This window comes from Cryptotermes secundus, unplaced genomic scaffold (assembly GCF_002891405.2).
Source record: "Cryptotermes secundus unplaced genomic scaffold, Csec_1.0 scaffold1849, whole genome shotgun sequence".
Lineage (NCBI taxonomy): Eukaryota > Metazoa > Arthropoda > Insecta > Blattodea > Kalotermitidae > Cryptotermes > Cryptotermes secundus.
In genome coordinates, this window is record NW_019742449.1 from 147,517 (window position 1) to 153,543 (window position 6,027).

A 6,027-nucleotide genomic window follows, 5' to 3' on the forward strand; every position below is an offset into this window, starting at 1 on the left:
CCTTATCAGCTTACGTCAGCGTGGGTACTACCAGTTTGGAATGTAGCGTCTTGGAGTGTGGTCAGGTGTATAGTACATTGTGTTGCTTGTTAGTTGGTCTCCATAGGCAATGTTTTCTGCTTGGGGAGTAGCTCTGAATGTCACAACAGCAAGCGTACAGTTTTGCGTGCTTCACAACAGCGTTTACCTTTCTGCCCGACTAAAGTTACGAGGCACTAACTACACACGCCATGCTTTTAAAGTTTAAGATATAGTGATATCACAGTCCACTATGCAGAGTCCTCTTTGGTGAAGTTGGTGATTAAGTTAAAATTAATTTTCAAGCATGTGTTTCAGATCCAGTTATACTGTTGTACCTATCTCCATGAACAGAGTATGGCTCACTGCAAATATACCTGTATAGTATAGTGTTGTTAGACTCAGTCTCCAACAGAGAGAATGGAGGTAGAACTACTTAGAACATCTGGAAAATGTACAGAGTATTATTAAATTTCATGTTGTACTTTCATTTACAAGAGTCTTTGAATACTTCCTATATTATAGATCTGTTATAATTCATGAGCACTTCCTCTTCCTGATCCTCTGATAGAAGTACAAGAAAAATTTAATGTCTCAAAGAAAAATACTGTTATGTGTGTGGGTGTGACTTGACAGGGTTTTGGATAATTGGATTTATTGACCACTGTATTGACTATAAGAGGCAAACTGTGGTGGTGCAGTCAATATAGGAACTGGCTACAGGTTGGATGTTCAGGGATTGATTATAAGAGGGACAGCCAGGGTAGGTCAATCAGTACAGACTGTCTGTGTAGTCTATGATTTAGTTTACAGTCAGACCAATATCTCAGGCAACCCGTATGGTGTCAATTGGTAGGATGCAACCTATATTCCCTACAGAATGGACAAAGTACATTGTAAGATGACGCACCGGCTAAACAGTTAATGTCAAAACTATACTGCACCTATACCACGGGCCTCCAAGCAGTTTATTACATGTATACAAGTCTAGAATGTACTGTTATGTCTGCAGGAATATAACAAAATTGCAACAACTAACTTGATGATATAGAATATCACCTGAAGAGTTTTTAACCCTATTTTATGCCATAACTTTCATTTTTATAATAAGTTTATAGTTCATTGTATTTTATAATGTAATAATTATCAAGTATCCAGCTTCACTATCACAATTGCAGTTCAGTAGTGTGTGAATATGGTAATCATGTGTTTTCCTGATGGCTTTAATAGCCGAAACATGTAGCTAAGCTAATTTTAGCCTTGACCATTGTATTGTGTTATGACAGACTCTAATAAAGAATTGTATATAACACAACAGGTTGCACGAAATGAAAATTAACTGGTAGGATGTTTGGTGAATAATTAATGTAAAAGCAGTCAAGGTCTGTTTGGGGAAATATCCCAAAATTTGCCTTAAGGGACTAAGGAATACCACAAAAATTTAAGTCAGGATAGCTGATATCCCAGCCTAAATTAATACTGTGCATCTCCCAAATAAATGTCTTGAGCATTACTGCTACATTACTCTGCTCAGTGTGACTGTGGCATATTCAGTTTCATTATACGAAGCATCCGGGATGTCTGGGGTTTGATTACAAGAAGTGAGCCTGGTAGGTCTGCCAGGGTATAGCTCAGTAAGTGTACTATTTAGCTATAGGCAGGTTGTTTGTAGTGCAATAACAGAGGTGATCTGGCATACTTTTTTTTTATTGCTAGTGGGGTGGGACTAAGTCCCTTGTACTGTGGCCACTTCTGGCCTATTGTACCAGCCCCAGGTGATAGGTGAGGGTGATTGTGGAGCAATTGGTGGAATGAAGATAGGCAGGGGAAACCGAAGTACTCGGAGAAAACCTGCCCCAGCGCCACTTTGTCCAACACAAATCCCACTTGACCAGATCCGGGGTCGAACCCGGGCCGCCGCGGTGGGAAGCCAGTGACTAGCCGCTTGAGCTATGGCACGGCCCTTCTGGCATACTTAAGTCAGTAATATATGACTGACAGGACATACAAGGTTCAATTACAAGAAATAAGCTTGGGTAGCTCAGTTAGTATAGCTACTTGCTGGACATTGGCGTTAGATTATACAAGATGAGCTCACTCAGCAAAGAAACTTTTATTTAGCTATTTGTTGCTGTAAAATGAAAAATAATGTTACCCCTGTACCTAAATAAGCACTATGCCATGAAGTATGGAGTAGTAGTCTGGTTCATGCATCTGCTGCTTTAACCACAGAGAAATATCCGTCAATACTAATTGTATTGGGGTCTCCTTGTGTCACATTTTTGGTGTGCCTACAAAATGAGTTGGATGAGGAAAAAAATAGAGTTTGTGCGTTATCAGATACCTCTGTACCATGAAAGAAATATGCGTCATAACCGGTAACGAATGAATCCAACTGATTATTTTAAATGGCAAATAATTAACAACCTTAGGGGCTGTTTCCTCGAGTGAGCAAAGTTGATCCGCACAATCTTGCAGTGGACGAACTAAACAATACCCACACCCCCAGCATCTGTCCTACATGCTGAGAGAGTATACTACACGTTCTAAGAACATTACACTGGAGCTGGCACGCAAATAACAAAGTATGAATAAGCTACGAAGAAGACGTACCTTCGATGCCTTCGATTCACCAAGTTCAATGCCTTCCATGTTCACCACACTGTTGGTGTCTCTGTCCTCTCCAACATCGAAGATCACAGATTCCACGAATTTATTCTTTAGCCCGTTTACACGCCATACTTGATGGACGCAGTTCCTCATTAGATTGAAATTCCTTCATCAGCTGATTTAATATGCTTCGAGAGAAGCTTACACTTTTTATCACTGGTCACGTTGACTAAAATTCTGTGGAATGTTGGTGTCTCATTTTGTACGTATAACCGGTGGACTGTTGGACGAACTGCACATTTTGTGGAATTGTCACATTATTTATTGTCTGGTGCACTTCCTTCGGAGTCATCAGTTTTTCACCTGATTTCGCATTTAAGCGTAGTCTATAAATAGTTGCTTTCAAAGGCAGCTTTGCTACGTCTTTTACATTACTTTCAGGGTCCGCAGAACTCAAGTTTCACACGTTAGAAGACTACTTGACATGGGTTTTTTCTCAAATACCCTTCCGCTATAGCTTAACGTTCCACTTATTTTACTATTACGTGCACTTATCACTACTCTATAAATACGACTCCTTACACAAAAAGTAAGAGTACAACTACATGTTCACACCGTAACACAACACGTGCTCGTCGAAACGATTCAGAGCAATATATGCGGAATGGCCAATACCGCAGTCAGAGCGGTCAGAGCAGAGCGAAACGTTGCCGTTCCAAGATGGAGCCGTACCCCCTAACACATCAAAATATCGGAAGAAAAGTACGCCCCAAAATGAATATTATTATGCTTATGACTAACAGTGACAGTTAACAGTTATATTCAGTCCCGTATATCACCATACGGACCTACGTAACGCCACATTCCTTACTAAAACAAAATTATAACGTTACTGAAACCCGGCAAGGATCCAAAATTCCCACAAAATTTACGTTCGATTAGCCTCTTGTCCACAACAGGCAAACTATTTTAGATAGTTATTCTGAAAATAGTTCAATGCGGTCCAAAGGCACATTGAGAAATGTGGTCTGCCTACTGTGTGCAAGTTCGGTTTCTGTGCCTCTCACACCAAAACACTTCAATGTATGAGGCTTATGAGATCATTCTGAGTTTTGGTAAATGGTGAAATGTCTACCTACACACACACACACACACTCATTATGCAGGCATAAATTGTGTAGTGATGTTCTACCAATCACATCTATGTACAACAGCTGATGTTTGGAGTCTGATGATAAAGAAAAACCACAATACTAGTCGTATGAATGTACAAAATAACTTCACAGTGGTCACAAGTGAAGATTCACTTGTCCTATTAGAAATAACAAACTGAATTGATAAAAATTAATTCAGGGTATGAAGAAGAATACATCAGCAGGACTTGATGACATCTCGCCATATCTGCTAAAAAAAATGCACACCTTACATAATAAAGCCACTCTTAGAATTGGTCAATGCATCAATCAGAGAAGGCATCTTCCCTTCTAAACTAAAAATCAGTAGTCAAACCAATCTACAAAAATGGGATAAAAGAAGATGTAAATAACTATCGTCCAATTACTCTTGTACCTGCCATTTCAAAAGTTCTGGAAACAGTAATAGCTAACGAATTAATAGCATTTTTAGAAAAACACAATATACTTAATAAATCTCAGTTTGGATTTAGGAAAAATAAATCAACTAACAATGCAATTGCCACAATTATTGAAAACATAATAGAAAGTTTGAATGATAAAATAAAATGCAACTGTGTACTATTAGACTTATCAAAAGCTTTTGACTGTATTCAACATAACATTCTCATGGATAAATTATACAAATATGGAGTTCGTGGTATACCTCATAAGCTAATCAAATCCTATCTCAAACAGAACTCAACATGTAAAAGTAACACACACAGAAGGCAATTGTATGAAAGAATATTTGTCAAGTAGCCTCCCAGTGAGATATGGAGTTCCCCAGGGATCAGTCCTTGGTCCATTACTCTTCATTTTGTATATAAACGATATCCCACATGTAACACAAGGCAGATCAATACTGTATGCTGATGACACATCAATACTGAATGTAGGACAAGATATGAATGAGCTCCAAAACATGACTTCAAGTAATATAGGCGTGGTAGACAAATAATTTATTATGTTATATTTTAGCGTCCTGTTGCACTGATTTTCCTCCATTATTTGTATACAGTGGCCGTCTTGTAATGCACTCAATTTCACCTGAAATTCTAGAAATTTCTAGAAAAACGACCCCGTAGTGAACGAACCACATGCAAGTTTTAATTAAGACAAATAAGATGAATTATCTTAACAAGTTTTAGCGAGTGTAAATTTATCACGATTGATAAATACGGACTTTTTAAATACTTTTTAAATGGTGTTGTGAAAATATATGAGGGCAGGCAATGCAATAGATTGACGTAACTGGGACACCTGATGATGGCACTATGTTGCCGAAACATGTAGTGAAGTGACAGGTGAAACTGAGTGCACTACAAGACGGCCACTGTATACAAATAATGGAAAATAATTTATTTATAAATCCATCTAAAACCTCATTATATTCTCTTCCAGACAAAACAATGCAGGCAGGAAAGTAATCTAAAAATCCTAATAAAGAACAGGGAAATATCAAATGTAAAAAGCACAAATTTCCTGGGGGTAGTAACAGATAGTACCTTGAGCTGGGAATTACATATTGAAAAAACCTGCAGTAGAATTAGCCATAACCTGTTCATAATTAACAGGCTATCTAAAATACTCGATTTAAATGAAAGAAGAATGTTGTATTACGGTTTGATCTATCCTCATCTATCTTATGGAATAATAGTATGGGGACATAGTGCTAAGACCATCACTAGAAGAATTTTTCTACTCCAAAAAAGGACAGTAAGATACATTTCAGGGCTAAAACATCTGGAATCGTGCAGGGATAGCTTTAGAAATCTAAAGATACTAACAGCATACTCTCTATATATACAAGAAACAATCCTATATGTAAAACAAAAGTGTAACTGCACAGTGAATGAACAAATACATACATATAACACAAGAAATAATAAAGACCATCATATATATGGGCACAACTTAGAACTTTATAATAGTAATTCTTCAGTAGCTGGCTGTATCTTTTACAACAAATTGCCTATCAACAAAAAATCAGTTCTCAAAGGAATTGAAGAAGTTACTTATTCAGAGGTGCTATAACTCAACGGAGGACTATCTGGATCTGTCAAAAGCATTTGACTTAGTAGATCATGACATCTTGCTTGGAAAAATGGCAGAAATAGGAATACGAGGGGTTGCACAAAATTGGTTTCAATCATATTTAGAAAACAGGGAACAAACAGTGGAAATTACCTATAGACATAAAGAAACTAATGAAATTACTAATTGT

General features: G+C 37.6%; 1 protein-coding gene across 1 annotated transcript in view; it reads right to left on the reverse strand.

Moving 5' to 3' along the window:
* LOC111873231 overlaps positions 1–3,357 on the reverse strand; it is a 51,873-nt gene extending 48,516 nt beyond the window's left edge. The window contains exon 1 of the mRNA XM_023867770.2: positions 2,632–3,357. The gene's annotated coding sequence lies outside the window, so the exon portion shown is untranslated. The remainder of the gene's footprint in view (positions 1–2,631) is intronic.
* Between the last annotated feature and the right edge of the window lie 2,670 nt (positions 3,358–6,027).